The sequence below is a fragment of the Lissotriton helveticus genome, chromosome 2_2 (assembly GCF_964261635.1).
Source record: "Lissotriton helveticus chromosome 2_2, aLisHel1.1, whole genome shotgun sequence".
Taxonomy (NCBI): domain Eukaryota; kingdom Metazoa; phylum Chordata; class Amphibia; order Caudata; family Salamandridae; genus Lissotriton; species Lissotriton helveticus.
Window position 1 is genome coordinate 274,053,508 of NC_136060.1, and position 22,559 is coordinate 274,076,066.

Sequence of the window (22,559 nt, forward strand, 5' to 3'; positions counted from 1 at the left end):
AGGTCTCTACCCACCAGTGTGGAGTTGACTTTCTATGTAGGCCTTTTTATAGTTGGTGCTTCTGAAGTCCAACTCCTTAGTGGATGAGTGAGGACCCCAAAGACCACCACCCATGTGTCAATCCCTTGGGGTTCTGGTTGGATTTCAGATATACAGCCTGGCAAGGTTTCCCTCTCCTTACTCACTCAGAGAACTGCCCCTTGTCTGTGGGGCCAAAAGGATGCTTTCTTTAGGGTCTGATCCACTCTCGCGATAGTAGTGTGTTCACCTGTGATCACTCTCCAGGCTCACCGTGATCTCCTGGTCTTCTGGTGGCTAGGCTTGGCACCTCGACTCATAGGGTCCCTCTATTCCACCTTGAGTCTCTTTGGCCAAGATTTAGTTCATCCTAATTCACAGATGTGCCATGTCTGACCCCCTTTTCTGTGACATTCGGTCCTTTAAAATGGCAGTGGCGGGAAAATGCTTGCATGGTCCCTGGATCGAGTCCTCCCGCATGGCTCTGCCCCTTCTGTGATGTCCTCCTCTGCTCTTCACCACTACTTTATGGGGACCCATATAACTATCACTGTCCTTTAACATTCCAGTGAGTCATGTGTCCCCAGGGGACTCTGATGCTCATGGGAATTGGTCTGGCTTCTTCTACTTTGCTGCCTCTGGAGCAGGCTAGAATTACCTTTGACCTGGATTCAATCTTTCTTTATGCCTACAGGAGCAAGTCCTCTCCCAAGTTGTGCAGCCCTCCCTCATTGCTTTCTCCAAACCTAGGATGCTGACTCAGCCTCTTGTAAAAATATTATCTCCCGTGCCCTCCAGGGGGGCCCCAGGCTATGGATCGCAGACACTGTTCCCATTGGGCCCCCCCGATTCATTTAATAGGCGTAGTTGGGTCTGCAACCATCGTCAGCCCCAGTCTTCTGACACCATTTTCTCCTCACCGTCTGAGTTAGAACTGTGTTATTTCTCTCCAGCCCTTCTCCATGTTCATTTGTGAGATTATGTTGTGTTGTTCCCTTTGTGCTTTCCCGTGGTGCCCCTGTCTCTTGCGGCTGCTGTCTGGGACCTCACTGTGCGATGAGCTTTGTAGTTGCCCGGAGTGCCTTTGAAGTCTGGCCACAGCCCTCTCTAACCCTGTTTTGGCTCAGGAAGCAAATTAATTTTTTTATAAAGATCATTTTGATTCATTTTGATGGTGCCTTCCCAAACGGAGACACAAATTAAAATCTTAATTATACCCAGGCCTGTTCATGTATGTAACGTAAACGTACAAAGTGAAAACAGGTTTTGAAAAGTGACAGCACACTATTGCAAATTTGAATGTGCCCATATCTTCTATATTAAATGCATTGCCCTGTGGGTTTACAGGGCACACTTTTGGGGTGACTTATTAATAGTTAAAAATAGGTTTTCCTCCATGATAAAAGCACTTTAGACTGCTTTGTGCCACTGCGGTGCTTATAAACTGCAGCCCAGCCAAAGCACCAATGTGGTCCTGGAAGCCATATATTTTGTCACCTAAGTGGGTGGTGTAAGTAAGCACTGCAGCCCACGTATAACTTTAAACTCCCATGCATTTGGTGCATTTTCTGTACCATGTACCGTGGCCTTGCAAGGAAGGTAAATAGACCAAATGGGTGAAACCACTTTTTACAATACCATTTTAAGTCCAGAGCACAAGCGTTATAGCTAGAATAGCAGCCCTGCAAAGCGCCTCACAAATGGGTTAGCCTATCACATTTTAATGTGGTGCTCTACATCACCACAGTAAACTGCAGAGTAAAGTGCACACTATGCTGCCAGCCGCGCCTCTTTGCTGTACAAGAACTCACAAGAAAGTTGGCACAGACCTCGCCATGACCTGGGGGCTCAGCCGTACTTGCTGCATTCATCACTCAGCCAAGTGACTCTCTCAGCTGATAAGACATCACATGCCTGGATGTCAGACAAACAACAAAAAACAAGAAGAAAAACATCCTAGAGTGATCAGGTCACCCTGAAGTGCGCCTTACCTGATTGATGCAGGGGTGGAGTCTTGTCTTGTTGTTTTTCCGGTAACTGCCGCCACCCCCACACTGCAGCCGTCAGTCAGTGTCTCAGTGAGTGAATTACCGAATACTGGCAAACAAAACTTTTTTTAGGTTTCGTAACCTGGCGAGGGGCGAAGCCACTCCCAGATCGAAATCTGTTGTTTCTAATAGTGAGGTTAGGACAGCCTCTGTTTCCAATTGGCTAGCTCCATAAATGGAGGCTAGCCATTGGGAGGCAGAGGCTGTCAATCGCGTTTTCTCTCGAAAACGCGATTCGGGGGCGTTTCTGGTGCTTTTTTTAAGCCCCGCCCCTTTGTCCCGGGCCGCGCTGCCATTGGCTGCCGGCCCGGGACACCCCCGTGACGTCATTCCAGGGCTGCGCTGTGATTGGCTGCCGGCCGGGACACCCCCGTGACGTCAGCCAATCACAGCGCGGCCCGGGACCTGACTTGTTTTTTTCATTGTTTTTAAGCACTCCATGATGGTGCATTAGCTATCTCTCTCCACGAGTACCTACCTATACGTTTGTGTTCAAAATGTTTTTTTTTTTTTTTATAAATCGGATGTGTTGAAATATATTCGAAATATATTCAGTGATTGATAAAACGGCGTATTAATTGAACAGGCGTTGTGCAATAAAAATCGCACGTTCTGATCCTACACTACGAAAGCGAATGACAAGACGGGCACCGAAGGAACAGCGTGAAATAAAAAACGGACGTTTCCGGGTCTTCCATACTTCCGGGCTCTGTAGTAGTTTCTTTCCTGGAACGACGAACGACACACCCGCTCTGGGCGGTCACTTCCGCCGAGTGACAGCGAGAGCCGCACGTCCCTACCCCATGGAGAGACATCTGGTGCGCATGCGCTCATAGCGACGGCGCTGAAATTCAAATGTTCTGTGTTGGAGAAAAGATAGTGTGATTGTGTGCGTCGTAGCGCTAGATCCCGAGAGAAGAAGAATCCGAATCTGCCGGTAGGATGGACCCTTTCATAGAGGTGCGTGACTTTTGTATTGTTTTTGTTGTGGAATAGGAACTAGGGCTGTGCTTGCACACTGGGGCAGCTTCTCCCAAAGCTGAGCCTGCCAGCCCCTTGTTTGCTGCGGTTCCTTCCAGCCGGGTCCAACAGCGGGCGAGGACTGGTGGGGAGGGACTTGGTGCTTTTGGCTTCATCGCCAGCTGCAGACCCTCCGTTCACTGGCTTCACTTTTGTGTCAGGGCTACATGTCTGTGCTAGGGCAGCTGCTAGCCAAAACTGCACAGTGCCATTATATCTCGCTCGAACGCAGTGCCATTAGATCTCACTCGAAAGCAAAACATTTAATCTTTGTGGCAAAAGTACCACTTTACCTGCGCAGGTATGCTTGGGTCCATTTCAGTGCTTCTACGATTAATTTCCCTCTTAGCTGCGCCCAAAGTTGTTTTTTTACCGGTGTAAGAGGAGCTATTTAGTTACACATGATTCAGTTGTCATGCAGTAATCGTTCAGCTGAAAATCTTTTGTTCACCGAGAAAAAATAGTATTTTCAGTGAAAACTCAGTGTGATGTTTGCTAGTTGCTGTCATTCTCTAAATATAGCTACACAAACTTCATAATAAATACATCATTTCCGATGAGTGTGAAATAAGTTGCAGTTTATTTTAAATATTGATATTTGTATAGTTGCAACAGCATCTCACTAAGAAATGTTTTTCGTTTATTTTCGAAAATGGTACTAGCACGAATCTTGGTTTACTCAAACCACCAAGCCTTTGCAGAGTATTTATACGTACTATGTTTCTACTAAGAGTTTTCTTAATAGCTGACAACATAGTTGATGCTTTTGATATCTCTGATAGCCTTTATGGCACTTTGCCGAGGACCCTACTGGTGGCAGAGTGCTTGTAGCGCCTGGCGAGTCACGGTGTAGTGTATTTCCCTGGCAGTTGAGTAGTAATTGCATGTAAACCTGTGTATGGGTAGAGAGCTACTTGCCCTAAAAGCCCAAAAGGAAAGACTTTCCCTCCCGTTGCATCCCTCATGCAAACGACTTGGAATTCAGGAAGCACGCGGGCAGAACGAGCGGAGTTTCTTGGTTTAACTAAGGGCGTGCCTGGGTGTCGATGGCTCTATACGTACCTATAGAAACAGACATAGGGGTATTTGGCGCAAGCTGAGGTTAGGAAAAGAGCTCCAGTCAAGGAGAGGGCACTGTCAGCAATGTGCAAGCCGTGAGCGAAGGGAAAGGGATACTGTTCACTTTATTTGGAGGAGTTGCGAATTGCAGAGAGACTACTTTGTCTTTGTTGACGTGGAAATAAAATGACACTTTGATATGTCAGTGGGCGGTAGTTAAACAAACTGGCAAGATGATGCAGTTAAAAAAAAAATGTCAGTGTCACCCGTTGCTTCTACTGAAGGCTTTTGCAGGCTAAGAAGGAGTTTAAATGGCTGGCCCGGGAGAGCCAGATGCTTTGGCAGCAGTAGAGACAGCATAATGTTAGACTTCACTGCTTTGAGTTACTTGATGTCCAATTTAGAGCAGATATGCAGTTAAACGGGCATCTAGATTGATAAGCCTGTTGATGTCGATGCTCTCCCACATTTGCACGTTTGACATCTTCAGGAGAGGGATTGTATTCACGGAGGCAGATATACAGCGTCTGGTGAGCTGGTGAGGACAGGGAACGTTCTTGACGTAGTCGGATGTTTGTAAGATCGTGTGTGCTAGCAGTCAGCGTCTTGTTTGTAAGTCGTTAGCCTTTGGGAGCTAGTCAAGGGAAATAATGACCATAGAAGTTTAGTCTGACTTTAGTACGCAAATGACCGGAGTAACAGGTTTGAACTGTTTGGTTTTGACAGTTTTGTTTTCGAGCCCCACATACAGTTAAAATGATGAAATCAGAACTTCGTTATTGCCAGGTACCAAAGCAATCCTCTGAATAAGGATATGTAAAGGCCCACTGGAGGAGTTGCAAGTGGAAGGAGTTCTTTTTGGCAGTGAAGCTTGATGTAGGTAGAACTGATCCATGTGACTATTAGGAAATAGACCTCTTCGGTGTTGAGAACCAGCACATTTAAACCATTGATAGAGGGCATTAAAAGTCGAGGGCGTTTGCTTCCACCAATCCAATGAGTCGTGTCTCATTGGGTCTCGCCCGCCGACAGCACATGTGCTGTCCAACGAGAGTGGTTTTGTTTAAAATAAATGGATTGGAGCCAGCTCATTGCTTATCGTTCGTTGGAATCATTGTCACTTTTCTTTGCATACTAACTGGCCAGCAGTTACTGGGCGTCACTTACTCTTTTTTTTCTGTGGAGCACAGATTGATTCATCTTGATTAGTGTCCTTCCGCTGCTTGCTGTGTGATTGTGTTACTATTTCTTCTTCCCACCCCCCATACCCACCCTTTCTCTGTTTTCCCTTTCACTTTACATAATGTAAATTTAGCTACTGTTCTTAAAATGCCTTTGTAAATGTGTCCGTCTTGTGTCTATTCACATACTTGCTGTTGTACTCAATTTCTAATGCTACTTATATAGTTTGAAACTTCCATCAAAAACTTTTTTTTTTATTGCAACTTTAAACAAGCATTTACAATGCAACGGTTTCGCCTTTGGAAATGTTAAAGCTATTTGCAATGTAAATGACAATGCCATTTATTTATCTGTTTTCAAAACCAACACATAAATACAAATGTTGTCATTTACAATGCCAATAGCTCAAACTTTTCCAAAGGCGAAACCGTTGCATTGTAAATGCTTGTTTTGTTGAAGCACCCGCTGCAGGCAGTGAGTAAGTGAAGCTGGAGCCCTCTGTTTAATGTTGCTGAAATCCTGCTGGCCTGGGCTCCCAGGAAGACATTTCTGCCACTCAGACCACTTTATAATGTCATCATGTCGACAAGTGACACCAGCAGAGCACCATTGACTGAGGCCCCAAATAAGAACTCCGAGGACTGCGCAGAGGGACAGCTCACTGACTCTGGACAACACTTGAAGCAGCCCTGAGCTACTCTAAGAGAGAACCTCTGCCCCGCCTACACCACACAACGCCTGCCAGCACTCAGCAGCACAACAAGCACTGGCAGAGACCAGTGGCAGCTCCACAGCATTTCTTACTGGTAAGTGGTCACGCAAGTCCTGGAGCCCTTCCTTGCAGTTTAGGCAAGTATCAAAAGTGGTCAGTCCAGCCCTTTTGAGAAGAGTATCTATCTAACTCCAGCACTTTCTGTGGGTAGCTTTTTATCCCTAAACATTTTGCATGCTGGGACTTGTAGTTTTCTATTTCCTATCATACTGCATGGGTATGATAGAAATCCCAGCAGTCGAAGTACGCCTGGATTTAAAAATAAAAAAAAACAGGACTTTGTGGTCATGTGGGCGGCTTCCTCACTGGCGCTATCGGAGTTTGGGGAGCTCCTTGGCATGCGTGACCCTCCATTACAGGTGCTCTGCAACAGTTTCAAGATATTTTTTGTGCTTCTTTTTTGGTGAAAATGGTGCAATTTCTAATATTAATCTCTTTCTATGGACTTCATTGCTTGGTTTTGCTTTGAAGAAAATGTCACTCAAAGTGTTACGCATTGGGTCACTGTGTATCACTCATAAGAAGTACATAGGCACCATAGAAATGTCACGCATTAGCAATATGAAAACTTGGCTACCATGGGCTGGCCTTATTTTACTGGCACGGCCAACATTTTAATGGCCCAGCCGGTCCAAAAATCAGGACAAGCACCAAACACCGGATTTTATTTTCCTTTATAAGTGTATACTTGGAACTGTATATACAAGAAGAAAGCTATTTAAAATGTGTTCCTCGGCTACCGTAATGATCCCTTATTAGACACTTTTTTTGCTAGTATTAAGGCTAAGAAAAATTGGGTCAACTAAAAAGCAAAAATTCTAAGGTGATCATGCATGAATGTAATATTTCTTGCACTGTTGCATTCAATCTTTTTGGGAGGACCTGGAATATAATGTTTAAATGTGCCCTGCGACCTATGACCAACCACCAGCATCGGATTGGAAACGTAGGGACTTCACTTGAGCAATGCCCGAGGGGCCGGTATCCGAATTCCAGCTGTGGGCTGTTTTTTTTAGCAGCCCAGGAGGGCGATTTGGGTGGTGTCTGCGTTGTTGGATGCCACCAGCGGCCCAGTGGGTGCCCGAGTGGCCTTTCTGGAGAGAGATGGGCGTCCATTACCTCCCTTTCATCAAGAGGCCTGAGCAGAAGTGGCCTCACTTGTTTCAGGTGTGTGTTTCACCAATGTAAACTAATCCGTGCATTTTTTTTGCCCCCCTTTTTAATAAAAAAATAAAAATTTGCGAAGCAGTTTTCTGCGGAAAAGCAATATGCAAATGTGGGCCACCTTTTTTTGTGTGCCCGGGACGATTTTTAATCCCATTCCAACAGGCGCGGTGCGTCCATTGGGGCGTAGGGGCGTAGCCCTACTAAGCCCCATGGACCTACCGCGTCGTCACTAAAAGCCAAATACATATATTTAAAAAAATCGGCTATCTGCCGGCCGGGAAACCGGGAGACACCCGACTTTCCCGGAGGGTGCAGGGGAGGGGGGGGGGGGGGGTGGATGGGCCTGCTGCAGCTGCGCAAGTGTATTTTTGGGCACAAACATGCCCGCGCATGCGCAGATCATTTTCCTGTGAATTCCCCCTTAGAGAGAGGACCAGGGGGCGGGCCGCAGCCCCCGGGGTTACACAGGGCGACTGGGCGAGGAGTCATGGTGCCCCCCCAGCCAATCCTGGCGCTGCATACAGCGCCAGGATTGGCTGGTCAATACATAGCCCGGGTACATAACCCCTGTCTGGGGGGGCAGAGCTCTCTCTCCCTCCCTTGTACTGCGGCCTCTGTATGGGGTTTGATTGAAGACTTGACCTCTGACCTGACTGGACCCAGGAATACGACAAGTACCGAAGGAACCGCTCGGCCAGGGAGACCCGGCGTTCACACTCAACTCAGGTATGATCAGAATTCAGAGTGCTAGGATACGGCCCCGCCGAACCCCATCACCGCCACATAAATAATGAATGTGCACTATGGTGCTCCTGCCTCTTGTGTGGGCCTATTTCATGGAACAGTGGTCGGGAAAAGTACGGACTCAAGTTTGGAGCACAAAAGTTAGCACTGTTCTGCCTCGACAATAAAGCGACCTCTTAGCAGTCACAAAGCGTGCCCGTGGCTCCTTCGCCGTGTCTGCCAAAGCAGAGCGCGGTGAGGCGTGTCACGGGAGGTGCATAAACATAACATAACATAAACATAAATTCGCTAAGTCCTCAGCATCTCAGGCACCACCTCACACTGCAGAGTACAGCCTCCTAAGTCCATGCAGCATCAGACGCTGCCCTCTTTAGTGACTATCAGCGCATTACAAAATGAGCTCGCATGGGAGAAAGCGGGGATTCCCATTTTGGTGTGTAGTTCAGTTGTAGAAATGTATACTTGACTTTGGGCTCAATATGTATGTTCCGATTTCGGTGTGAAGTTGTAAAAATGTATACATGACTTTGGTGTGAATATGTACCATCAAAATTTCAGGGCTACGCCAAAGGGGAGAGGATGTGGTCTGACGGTTAGCGCGGCCGACTTTGGTGCTGGGAAACCAGGTTCGAGCCTCTTATCGAGCCATAAAAATTTATACATGACTTACTTTGGTGTTAAATAAATAGATATTTTAAAAAACAAATAAAAATGATGTTCCGACTAAGGTGTGAAATTGGTGTCGAATAAATACATGTTTTAAAAACAATTAATATTAATCATGTATCATTGGTGCTGGAGTACAAGGTTCGAGACTGGTATTGAACACTGACAAGCTGTGTGCAAGTTATATGGTCATAAAAATACATGAATGATGATGGATGATGGGTGGATGGGTGGATGCATGAATGGATGCAGGATGAATGATGGGTGGATGGGTGGATGGATGCATGAATGAATGATGGATGCAGGATGGATGCAGGATGGGTGGATGCATGAATGAATGATGGATGCAGGATGGGTGGATGGATGGGTGCATGAATGAATGATGGATGCAGGATGGGTGGATGGATGGGTGGATGCATGCATGGATGCACGATGGATGATGGGTGGATGGATGGGTGGATGCATGAATGAATGATGGATGCAGGATGGGTGGATGGATGGATGGGTGCATGAATGAATGATGGATGCAGGATGGATGGATGGGTGGATGGGTGGATGGATGGGTGGATGCATGAATGAATGATGGATGCATAATTGGTGGATGGATGGGTGGATGCATGAATGAATGATGGATGCAAGATGGATGCAGGATGAATGGGTGGGTGGATGCATGAATGAATGATGGATGCAGGATGGGTGGATGGATGGGTGGATGCATGAATGAATGATGTAGGGATGCAGGATGGGTGGGTGGGTGGATGGATGGATGGATGGGTGGGTGGATGGATGGATGGATGGGTGGATGCATGAATGATGTATGGATGGATGCAAGGTGGTTCGAGCTCGCTCGTTGCGCTCGCTCGCTGCGGTGCAATATGCAAATTAGTTTACGCTCACCACTTTCAAATGTCACCAGCCGCCCCTGCATTCCAACCCTGGTAGCCTGGCCACCACAGACTGATAACTTTTGAACTGCCATACACTGCATTATTATGTTACATACGCTATTGATAAACAGGGTATCCTGCTATAAAACAGACGACACGTTTCCTAATAAAACATCACATCCAGCAGTGGAGTGGACTCCTCACCTTTCGCTCAGACAAGTGAAAGTGAATTCGCTATGCTATAAACGAAGAAAGACTGTTACTAGCTTAACCCACTTGGGGGCACTGTTGTACAAAAAAAAGCCTCAAAGTATTTCCAAGTGGGAAGAGTAACACCCCCATATCGTTTTTTGCGAATTATATAGCGCGAACGCGAGCCGAAGGTATAGCAGCGCTGTACATGAGCACTAGGTACATCACCCAAGGTCACATTCATTTTGTTTTGTACTTGATAGGCACCTGAATACTTTGCACAAGGTTATGGTCTAACTACAATATCAGATGGGTAATGTGCAATTAAATTACTCGCCTGTATACTTTACCTTGCGTAATGGCAACTGGCCTCCCTGTCGGTTGATCTTTGTCACGTGTGAAAAGTCCTTTATTGCTGAAACAGATGTTTGCTTTCAGGGAAGAGGAGCCCAACTAATTGTATGGTGGGGTTCCCACATGAATACGCGCACGTCTAGAGCACGTCCATCGGCAACGAACATTTTACGACTAAAAGGAGGATCAAGAATTTTAAAAATGTTTTATGCCAATATTTACAATGCACAAAATAAAAATATAGACATCACTCTTGTATCTGAGTGGGTTGGATATTTTATACAGAGAATGCACATAATAAACATTTGAATCAGAATCACGCAGAAGTAAAGTCGAGTATTCTAAATATGCGTGCATTACAATAGTAGTTCTGACCTATTATAGTTATAAACACATATTGTAATATGGCCGCTGCGTTTGTGTGCTCGGAAGCAAACATGGGAAAGTTTGTCGAATGACTACCATGTGCCCATAGTATGAGTATTAGGCAAACATCAAAAAGGTTCCTCCCGCGTTTATGTCGCATATAAAATGAATTCCCACAATACAGCTTTAAAGATACTGTCATTTACGGAAGGCTTAAAATTGTGCGCCTTACTAAGACTTATTTTGTAATTTTACCTTCTTAAAAGTTAAACAACGAAAGCAACCCGAAAATACGTGAAATGCATGAGTTAGGCTTCCCACCTTTCCATAAGAAACAAGCATTTACAATGCACTAGGTCTCGCATTTACGCGAGTTTCATCCATTGGCATTGTAAATGCCTTATCTTTATCTATTGGTTTTTAAAATATAAATAAAAGGCATTGTCATTTACAATGCCAATAGCTTAAACTCGCATAAATGCGAGACCTGTTGCATTGCAAATGCTTGTTTAAAAGCTGAGCCGAAAAGCTGGGCGTTACTTGGCCATACACGCTCCCATTTTCCTTCCACAGATTTATATAGCGCAAACTCTACCTGAAGGTATTGGAGCGCTTTACTTGAGCACCAGCTACGTTACACAAGGACACATTCATTTTTTGGTAGGCATGGGAGATTAAGTGATTTGCCCAGAACCACAGGAAGCTAAGCAGACGCTAAGGCTCCAACCTTGTTCCCTAGCTCCAAAGTTGGCCTCTCTCTCCCTTCCCTGAATACTGGAACCCAGGGTCGGAATGGTAAGGCGGGCATTCAGGCAATGGCCAAGGGGCCGGTATCCGAGTTCCAGCTATAGGCTGCTTTTTTGGGCAGCCTGGGGGGGCCGATTTGGGGGGTGTCTGTGTTGTTGGGATGCCACCAGCAGCCCAGAGGGTGCCTGAGTGGCCATTCTGGGGGCAGATGGGCATCCATTAACTCCCTTTTATCAAAGGGCAGAGGTGTCACTCCCTTTCTTTCGCTGGAACGGCCCATTAATGCATGCATATTGAGCGGGGGCAGGAGGACTGAGCAAAAGTGTCCTCACCTGTTTTCAGGTGTGTTTCACCAGTGTGAACTAATCCATGCATTTTTTTTCTATCTAAGTACCGTTACGAAAACATGCCTCTGTCATTGACCCCCTCTCGGCCCCCCACCCTTATTTTAATAAAACTTGGCCAAACCAGTGTTTTGCAGAAAGGCAATATGCAAATGTGGTTCACTTCTTTTTAGCGTGCCCGGGCCAATTTTTTATCCCATTCCACCCCTGCTGGGGGCCCCCAGCATTCCAACCCTGCTGGGGGCTCCGATTACAGGCAGTAGAAAGACAGTTGTGGAAAAACAGGCTTAGCAGGGAGCTATTCTGTGCCCTCAAGGGAATGCAGCGCTCATTTTGTATAAGCTGCCCATAAATTATCCAACGCTGAGGGGTGAATACTGCTCCGACGCCGGCCCATGTGCTCTAGTACATATGTTTGAAAAGAAACGGAGGTCCAGTGGCAAGTGATAGAAGACCCGCGTGGGACGGTAATGTGGATGTTATGGGTGATCAAAGCGCTGCACTCGTGTTGATACTATGAAAGCAAGCGCTGTGCTGTGAGAGGAGGAATAATATTGAGCAGTCAGCAGGCCACCATGGTTGAAGCTAAAGCACAGCGTGTCGGCTCCTTTCAAAACCAGCTGAAGCAGCGCATATTGTGCCTTCAGTAAGAGAAACTCATTAAAGAAAATAGTGCTTACAGACTCAGGAGGAGCTCACTCGGTTGAGTGGTATAATCAAAACGGGCTCCCCTGCTGACCCCCTGAGGCCTTCACAATTCAGAGAATCTTTCCCTATTTTTCAGGCCCCACTCTGCCACATAATCAATACCTCTTTCTCGACTGCCACTGTACCTGCACTTTGGAAACAGGCTTGGGTGTCCCCCATCCTCAAGAAACCCACACTGGACCAGCCCAAACCGGAAAACTTCAGGCCTATTTCCCTGCTCCCCTGGGTGGCTAAGGTTGCAGAGGCTCATGTTAACAACGTGCTCAACCAATTTCTGATTTCCAATGATATCTTGGACAGTTCTCAGAATGGGTTTCGATCGGGACACAGTACGCAGATCGCTCTCTTGGCCACTACTGAGCACTTGCGGTACATTCTTGATGCCGGTCAAAGTGCGGCACTTATTTTATTAGATCTTAGTGCCGCCTTTGACACGGTCTTGCATAACATCTTGCTACAGCGGCTGGAGGAAGCTGGAGTGGTTGGGTCTGCTCTGAAATGGTTCAGATCTTTTCTGACCGAAAGATCGTTCAGAGTGTCCGCACCTCCGTTTCTCTCTCAGGCCCACCTTATTGACCAGGGGGTACCCCAGGGCTCAGCTCTAAGCCCGGCCTTGTTTAATCTTTATGTCCAACCTCTGGCAGCGGTCGCTAGGCAATGGGATCTTGTGATGGTTTCATATGCCGACGATACGCAGCTAGTTGTTACCTTGGCCGAAGGATCCTCCCCTAATGCCTCTAGGTTTAGAGATGGGATGGCGGCTGTGGCTCGATGGATGGCTTCCAATAGTTTGCAACTTAAGAATACTTGTCCATGGAGCCAGCAGTGGTGGCCAACTGTTCTGGGTGCAATTCCCACATCAAAGACGGTGGTCAAAAATCTTGGGGTGTGGATGGACGCTTCCCTTAGTTTTCGAGACCATACTAGAAAAGTTGCTGGTACTTGTTTTGGCCTGCTGTGGGGTCTTAAGCCCCTCCTGAAATTTTTTTGACCCTACTACACGTCAGCTGGTTATACAGGCTACCATCCTTTCTCGCCTCGATTATGCCAGCACCCTCTTACTTGGGGCAGATAAGGCTGAGGTAGGTCGGATGCAACGTGTTCAAAATGCCACTGCCCGAGCCTTGGTATGCCTTCGGCGAGTCTGTTCATCGGCTGACATTATCCGGAGGCTACATTGGCTTCCCATGGAGAAACTGATTCAATTCAAGGTATTGTGCCTATCTTTCAAGATTATGAATTTCGCTAGTCCCAGCCTGTTGAGCAATTTGCTCACTCTGTATGCCCCAACTCGCAGGCTGCGGTCGGCAGGGCAGCAGTTGGTAACTGTTCCGTGTGTTAAGCGCAGCCGTGTGGGAGGTTGTTCCTTTCGCTATCTGGCTGCGAGGCTGCAGAATTCTCTGCTGGAACAGATCCGTGCTGTGGACTGTATACTTGCTTTCAGGAAAGCTGTTAAAACTTTCCTTTTTACTTCAGCCTAACTTAGGTATTTCTGACATCCACTATGATTTCTGATCTGTGTGCGTTTCACACTTCTTAGCTGCAAGCGCCGGGACGCCCCTTTGCTGGGGCAGCTGCGCGCTATACAAGTCACATTAACATAACATAACATAACTAAATAACACGTACTGTGTAACAACTGAAGTAAAAGGGCCAGTCCTTATGGGAGGTTACAAATGAAGACAAGGCAGTATTAAGGAGGGACTAACAGGCCTATTTACGAATATGAAGGCAGAATTTATGAAGGACAATGACACAAGCCAATGAAAAATATGGGCGGAGAGTGGGCGGGGCTTCAAGTACATACTCCAATACTGCATGCCTCGCAGCAGCGTATACTTCCCGGGCTCGAACTAAATATACTGGCCATTTGTTCTAAGAGACTGCAAAGGTCAGGAGGTGATACCTACAAACAATTTTCCATAAAAGACTCTGTATTTATTTATAACATGTCTTTAGTGATTTGTTTTCTTTAATTATCACTCAGGGTTCGTTAGGCAGTTCTAGAACATGTTTTTAAAGCACTTTCTTCTTATATTTGCAGTTTGAATTATGTCGTGAAAAAGGGTAAAATACCTGGTTTTGCTGCTTTTTCTAATTTTTTTACCAGCTGGGGCACTAAACTAACCGCCCAGGTGGCAACTCTATTTGAAACGTTGTATACAACATGACAGACATTATACGCTTCATTTTGAACATTTCTCAATATTTGTTATCCCTTAGAAATAGGATGCTCAACTTCCCATTATCAAGTTGCAGGAAACTTTGCTTGCGCGGGAACACTGTGCATGCAGGTGCACCAGAAACTGCCTGTGTGCGAGAGCGAGTATGAGTCGAGGGGTGCATTTTCAGGATCATATTCCATAATTACTTCCTCTAAAACATGTCTTTTAAAAGATATACTTTACTGCCTATTGAGCATATTGTGTGCGATTATTGTGCCGTACTGCATTTAAGTTGAAATTCCTTTACCTCCATCTGACTGAAGTAAGCCTTGCTCGGTATGCCACCTTTAGTGAGACACATTTACAAAATGAAGAACTATGTTATTCAAATGATATGAAGTTAGGGTTCCCACCTTTCTCACAAAAAAGTACCAGACATTTTACTTTTTAGATATTCTGGAACAGCCAGGATTTGGTATCGTAAAATTATAGGGATTCTTTAGTAAGGTGGCAGTTATCAACCCTGTAACAATCATTCTGAAACAGTTTAGACAGCTCTCAAACACGTTTAACTGATTTCTTTATGTTAGGTTTCTATTTCAGAAAGGAAAAGAATACCAAATTTCACTTATTTCCCCAATATTTTTTCAGGCCTGTACTTAAAAATACAGGCCACACTGTTAACAAGCATTTGCAATGCGATAGGCCTCGCATTTGTCAGAGTTAGAGCTATTGGCATTGTAAATTGCAATGTCTTTTATCTATGTGTTTGGTTTGGAGTGTTGTGGATGTATGAAAAGAGACAGCTGCATCACCGGCTAGATGATTTAGAATGAGGAATTACCATTGGGACGAGAGAAGCAACTGCAGAACTTTCTAGAGGACTTAGAATGAGGAATTAGTGAGGAGACCAGAGAAAGAGGTAGCAGCACTATGTAGAGGACTTAGAATGAGGAATAACCGACGGGACCAGAAAAGCAGCTAGCAGCACTGCCTGGAGGACTTAGAATGAGGAATGACCGACAGGATGAGAGAAGCAGCTATCCTCACTGTCCAGAGGGCTTAAAATGAGGAATTACCAACAGGACCAGAGAGGCAGCTAGCAGCACTGCCTAGAGGTCTAAGAATGAGGAATTACCACTGGGTGCAGAGAAGCAGTTGCATCACTGTCTAGAGGAGTTAGAATGAGGAATTACCACTGGGGCCAGAGATGAAGCTGCAACACTGTCTAGAGGACTAAGAATGAGGAATTATCACTGGAACCAGAGAAGCAGCTAACAGCACTGTCTAGAGGACTGAGAACGAAGAATTACCACTGGGAACAGAGACACAGCTAGCAGCACTGTCTAGAGCAGAGATCTTCAAACTGTGGGGTGCGCCTCCCTTCGGGGGGGGGGGTGTGGATGGGTTCCCAGGGGGGGCGCAAAGGCCTCTGCAAATACATGTAAATGAAGATGGCCTGGAAGTGCGGCAATGTTTATTTGCTGCATTTCCAGGCTGTCTCACATGGGGCCGGAGGTCAGTGAGTGTGGTGCTGGGAGCTTGGCTGGGCAGTGTCTGGAGCCTTATTTCCGGCAAGCCCGAGTTTTTCACAGGTATTTAAAGACCATTTGCACACCTTTGTAAACTGGTTACTGAGGCTTAGTATTTTCCTGTTTCCGGTACCCCCTGGGCCCCCACTCTGCCTTTTCCTTACATTTGTATTTTACATTTACGGTAGTGTGAAAATGCATTCATGAAAAGGAATATAAAGTAGGGTTGCCAATAGAAAAAATGCCAGCCAAGTATGTTTAAAGAACCTGCAAAGACCTTGTCTTGGCACTGAATATGGTTATAAATAAAAAAGTATGTATTCATTGGTAATGTGACTTTTCTGTCTGTTCCCTTTCATTATCAGTCATGAATCCTTCAGGCCATGCTAGAACACAAAAAAAGTGCTTTCTATTTATATTTGCTGTTCGAAGTACGCACAGATAAGTGCTAAAAATAGGGCTTTAGGTGACTGTTTATTTTTGTACCACCTGTGACATCAAAATAATGAGCTGGCAATCCTAATCATAAAACTGGAAGTTTTTTGCAGAATCAGCACGTTATTTATTTCCTTCAACCTCAACCCGTGATTAATGCCATAATAGCAATAGTTTAACTTATATCTGAAACCCTACGCCCCGTCAATATAATGCTGATTTACTTCAAGTGTCTGGGAATGCACCCAGCATTCAAACAACTCACTCCTCATTCTCACCCTTCACTTTCACGCTTACCCTGAAGTCACAGTGCATAGCTATGGATTTCCCGCATTTGCCACATAATCCATCATCTGCTGCATACTTTGCAGAATTAAAAAAGCTTAAAGGGTGAAAAGTTACTAAAAATGCAGCAACACGTTACCTCACTGTGGAAGGCCCTTTCTAAAGGTTGACTTGTCACCTTTCTGTTGCTTATTGCTATATGTGGGTGTTACTGTGGTACTTATGATGGGCAATAGAGGCAGGGACAGTGTTAACATGTGTAAAAATAGCAAAATGATGCAGTACTGCTATCACAATATATGCAGCATTATGCAGCATAATTCCTCTTTGCTTGCTGCAGAATTTAGTCAACCATGCTGTATAATTTGGCCTCCTCCTGCCACATAATTCCAATGGCCCTGTTCACAGTGCTATGAGGTCCCAGCCTGTGGCAGAAACACTGTGAATATGCAAGTCATTATTTTAAAACAGTATTTACATACTTTAAGCTAGGCTGCTGCAAAATGATACAGTGATGAGATAAAACAAGTCCTTACAAAATATACTTTTTAGTAATAAGTAATCAAACTGTATCTAATGTAGACATTTGTGTAAGCGTCTCCACTATTCCAGATCTCAGCTGATAACACCCTTACATTACATCTCAAAAAGAATAGATCTTTGCCACCATGAAGCTTTGAGCAGAGCCACTGGAATTATTCAGCAGAAGAGGACAACATTATGTGGCAGGTTTGACTAAATTATGCAGCAAGAAAAGGTAAATAATGCGGCATAATGCCCCACATTTTGTGGTTAGCATTACTTCGTTATTTTGTAATTTTATCTCAAGGTAACGCTGTCAGGGGAGATATTTCACCTCATTAGTACCAGTTTAACTCCCAAATACAGCAGTAAGCCACCAAAAGATTACCAGTCAATCTATGCAAAGGACCTTCCACTGCTCCAGAACACTTTGTCACTCTTTAAGTAACTTTTGTTCCGTTTGAGCTAGAATCTAGTTTTTGTTTTTGAAATCTGCAGATTATGAGACTGATGTAGCCTTACAGCTAGAGCGGACGACCTCACACCTGAGGGACCGAGTGCGAGTCACGGCGACGACGCTCAACATCCTGTGATTCTGGGCAAATCACCTAGGGGCATATGTATGAAAGTTTGGTTTTGCGATTCTCAAATAGTGAATTTTAGAGAATCGCTATTTGAGAATCGCAAAACGAGATGTTTGTAGATTTGCAAAAAGATTTGCGAATCCTACATATTACTTAATTGCGAATCGCAAAGTGCGATTCGCAATTAAGGAAACCATCCCCATTCATTCCTATGGACCTAGAGGCCCAGAGGAATGAATGGGAAGACATTCTCAATTTGCGATTAGCAATTAGAGAACCGCAAATTGAGAATGCAATTTCAAGGTTGCAAGGGTGTCAAAAGGACACCCTGTTGCACCCCTGAAATAAGCAAGGGTGCACATACATGCCCACGAAGGCATGAATGTGCGCCACATTGCACTTTGAAAAATGCAAAAACATGCATTTTTCAAAGAAATCGCAAATTACCACCAACTTGAAGTTGGTGGTAATTTGCAATTCCTTGAGGCTAAATTGCACTTTTTCTATGCTTCTTACATTGCATTTAATGAATCACAATTTGCGATTCCTTAATTGCAATCATAAAATAGGGAATCGCAAATTTTTCGATTCCTTCTTTTGCAAGGCAGTTTTTCATTAATACATACTACTAAGCCCAATTGCGATCGCAATTTGGAATAATACATATGGCCCCTAATCTCCCCGTGCCTAACACAAAAAATAATGGGTCCTTCTGTAACGAAACTGGTGCTCATGTAAAGCACTCAGATACCGGATTCCTGGTGTCTAGTTCGCGCTATATAAAACTAAAAAGAAATGCAATAAACCGATAATTATGTGAAAAGCGCGGCTGCTGCAGAAACTCATAATTCCAGTGGCCCTGGCTTTAAGCGGATCAATCAATTATGGCTGGTAAGAAGGCTGGTTTCTTTTTTAACTTTATGAACTACCACCGCACCCTTCGATTTCAGGCAGAGGCACCTCAAAGTCAGTATTATCCATTCAGGGACAGTTTTTTTGTGAAAGCTGAGTCCATGGGATGGCAGGTATAAGGCCAGCAGAGTTACATTCAGATCCAGAGCCCTAATCCTCTAGATCCCTGGGGGCCTCACAGTTAAGGTCTATGAACCAGAGGAAAGGAGCAAGATTCATTGATATTGTCAAAGTGAAGGCCCAGAATAGGGAGCTCTGTATGCAGACTCATTCTTGTGTTTGCAAATGGCCAGAGACAGCGTCTTCAGAGAGATACCCCAAAGGGGACAATATCGTTTTTTTTTTTTAAAGAGACATTCATTAGTGAAGCTGGTACTGCTGCCAAGTGTGTCAGTGGCCACTGCTGGTTATCATTAAGGAAGCAGATGCAGCAGGACTGGAGCCCAGGGATTTGAGGGGCCCACTGGAACACAGTTATTACTGTGTAACTTTAAAAAGGGAGCATCCAAGCTTATTTTTCTTTCAAGCAGTAGGACCGAAGTGATGATCCGTCATAGTGGGGAAGAGGTCAAAGATGCAGAGGAGATAGCCTGCTACTCAGGACTGCAGTTATCATTAGTGAAGCAGGTATAGTTGCATTGGGGTCAACGAGTGTGAGGGGCTCACAACACCCCAATTATGGGGAGCAGTTTGTTTGGGATAATATCTGTTTTTGTTTGATGCATTTGCCGTTTTATCAGTCTCATATTTAGTGCGGTTCATAAGCTACAGAAAAAGGATTCCTGAAATCATCTCATAAGCCCTGCTCCCTGCACGCAGCCATGTCACTCCTGCTCCCCCAATCCTTGCCATAAAGTTTTGAAGGGGGGCCCGACCTCAAAAGATTTTGCTTAGGGGGGCTCAGAGTAAAAAAGTTTGAAGACCTCTGGTCTAGAGGACTTGGAATGAGGAATTGCCACTGTGACCAGAGACAGAGCACTGCCTAGAGGACTTAAAATGGAGGAATTACAAACAGGACCAAAGAAGCAGCTGCAGCACTGTGTAGAGGACTTAAAATGAGGAATTACTGTTGAGACCTAGAGGACTTAGAATGAATAATTACTACTGGGAATAGAGACACAGCTGCAGCATTGCCTAGAAGACTTAGAACGAGGAATTACCACTGGGAATTGAGACACAGCTGCAGCACTTCCTAGAGGACTTAGACTGACGAATTACAGACAAGACTAGAGTAGCAGCAAGTAACACTGCCTCGAGGACTAAGAATGAGGAATTTCCACTGAGACCAGAGAAGGAGCTGCAGAACAATCTAGAGGACTTAGACTGAGGAATTACCACTGGGACCAGAGAAGCAGCTAGCAGCACTGGCTAGAGAACTAGGAAAAAGGAATTACCACTGGGAACAGAGAAGCAGCTGCAACCCTGTCTAGATGACTGAGAAAGTTGAATTACCCATGGGAACAAAGACACAGCTGCCACATTTGTGACTAGATAAAGAACAAGATTTAAGTGGAACATAATTAATGCTAAAAACGAAGGATTGGGTGAAAGGGAGCCTGCGAGTAAAGTCATATTTCTACATTCTAACTTTGTGACTGCTCAACTCAATCTTCAGTGACCCAGACTCTGTAGATCATAAGTGAAACCTTTTTTACTTTAAATCGTCTTTATTGGTTTTTCACAGGTTATTGATAATACAATCTGCCAGTTGCATTATAAAGAACAGTACAGTGACATTTACATATGTGACACTTGCGGAGGAACTAGGTTGTATAGGATGCTGATAACATACAACAGAAGAAATAAAAACCATTTCTGACGTTATATGCATGTCAATATATGCTATCCACTGCGTGATTATCAAATAAAACAGACTATCGATGGCTCAACATTTTCACACCAACCAAATCAATAAACACAAAATTATGCAACTTCAGTTAACTCACAGGCACCATGTGGCCCGGAACATATCTGAGCTAGGGAGGCTGCTTATGTGTATGCTTAATATGAGCAGCACTTGTGCTGTCGTACTTTCACAGGGGCCAGTTTGGCCTAGTCATGCCAGAGGAGGGGGACCCAGTCAGCACACATCTATAATTTAGCACATTGGCTCTCACACCCGAAAGCAGGAGCCGTCTCACTCCTGCGTGGATCCAGGTGCATTCAATTTTCCTTCTACAAATGACAAGTATTCCTGCCATTGCAGGGGATTACGCTGTGGATGGTCCCGCGAGGGCTTCAGTGTTCACGACGTCGGTTCAGCCATCAGCACCCTACGGAGGTCTGATAATCAGACTTGTGTGCTGGGGGGTGCACTTGATTTCCGGGGCATAGCTATCCTCCACCTTGCAAGGGCCAAAGCTAGGTCAAGAAATGTATTAAGGGTTCATCGAGATGTGTTGCGCTTGGTGACACCCAATAAAAAGTGTAGGCCTTGCACAGGTACGGTAGTGTCAGTTGCTTCCCCCAGCATCATTGCGATCTCATTCCAGTAGGTGCCAAGGGGTTCCATGTTTAAATATCGATAACAAAAATATAGTTAACAAAAATATAGATGTAAAAATATCGATTACAAAAATATCGACTCCCTATACTTAAACAGGTAAGTACAATAATATCGACTCAAAAATATAGATGTAAAAAATATAGATGTAAAAAATAATATAATTTAAATTAAATAATTAAATAATATTAATATTATTAACAAAATAAATTAAAGTAAATTTATATTTTAACTAATTATAACAAATAAACTTGATTTAATCAATATAAACATAAAAAAGTGTACATATACAAATATTTATTAAATAAATGTTATTATTATCTTTATTTAATTTATAAACTTTAATAATTATATAAAAATAAAATAAACACATATATAAAACATTTTGAATAAAATAAAATATTCTATATTTAATTAACACATTAAAGTATTAAAAAAAATACATACATTTAATAACAAAATAAAAACATTAGTAGTTAAAACATTTGGTAGCGAAGGGGTAAAAATTACTATTCCCACTCCAGTGAGTGCAACAGTAGGGAAAGCGCTGGATAGCGTAGGGGTAAAAATTACTATTCCCACTCCAGAGAGTGCAACAGTAGAAAAAGCGCTGGATAGCGGAGGCGTAAATATTACTATTCCCACTCCAGTGAGTGCAACAGTGGGGAAAGCGTTGGATAGCGGAAGTGTAAAAATTACTATTCCCACCCCAGTGAGTGCAACAGTAGGGAAAGCGTTGGATAGTGTAGGGGTAAAAATTACTATTCCCACTCCAGTGAGTGCAACAGTAGGGAAAGCGTTGGATAGCGTAGGGGTAAAAATTACTATTCCCACTCCAGAGAGTGCAACAGTAGGGAAAGCGTAGGATAGCGTAGGGTTAAAAATTACTATTCCCACTCCAGAGAGTGCAACAGTAGGGAAAGCGTTGGATAGCGTAGGGTTAAAAATTACTATTCCCACTCCAGAGAGTGCAACAGTAGGGAAAGCGTTGGATAGCGTAGGGGTAAAAATTACTATTCCCACTCCAGAGAGTGCAACAGTAGGGAAAGTGTTGGATAGCGTAGGGGTAAATATTCTATATTTAATTAACACATTAAAGTATTAAAAAAAATAATACATACATTTAATAACAAAATAAAAACATTAGTAGTTAAAACATTTGGTAGCGAAGGGGTAAAAATTACTATTCCCACTCCAGTGAGTGCAACAGTAGGGAAAGCGCTGGATAGCGTAGGGGTAAAAATTACTATTCCCACTCCAGAGAGTGCAACAGTAGAAAAAGCGCTGGATAGCGGAGGCGTAAATATTACTATTCCCACTCCAGTGAGTGCAACAGTAGGGAAAGCG

General features: G+C 44.4%; 1 protein-coding gene across 4 annotated transcripts in view; it reads right to left on the reverse strand.

The window, feature by feature from the left end:
• The window catches only part of LOC144821404 (cytosolic beta-glucosidase-like), a 418,101-nt gene that overhangs the window by 297,213 nt on the left and 98,329 nt on the right, over positions 1 to 22,559 (reverse strand). For 3 of the 4 annotated variants that reach the window (XR_013608345.1, XM_078678399.1, XM_078678402.1), the window contains exon 1: positions 10,106 to 10,230. The exons of the other annotated variant lie outside the window; for it this stretch is intronic. The gene's annotated coding sequence lies outside the window, so the exon portion shown is untranslated. Of the gene's footprint in view, positions 1 to 10,105; positions 10,231 to 22,559 lie in introns of those variants that run through there. 4 annotated transcript variants of the gene reach the window in all.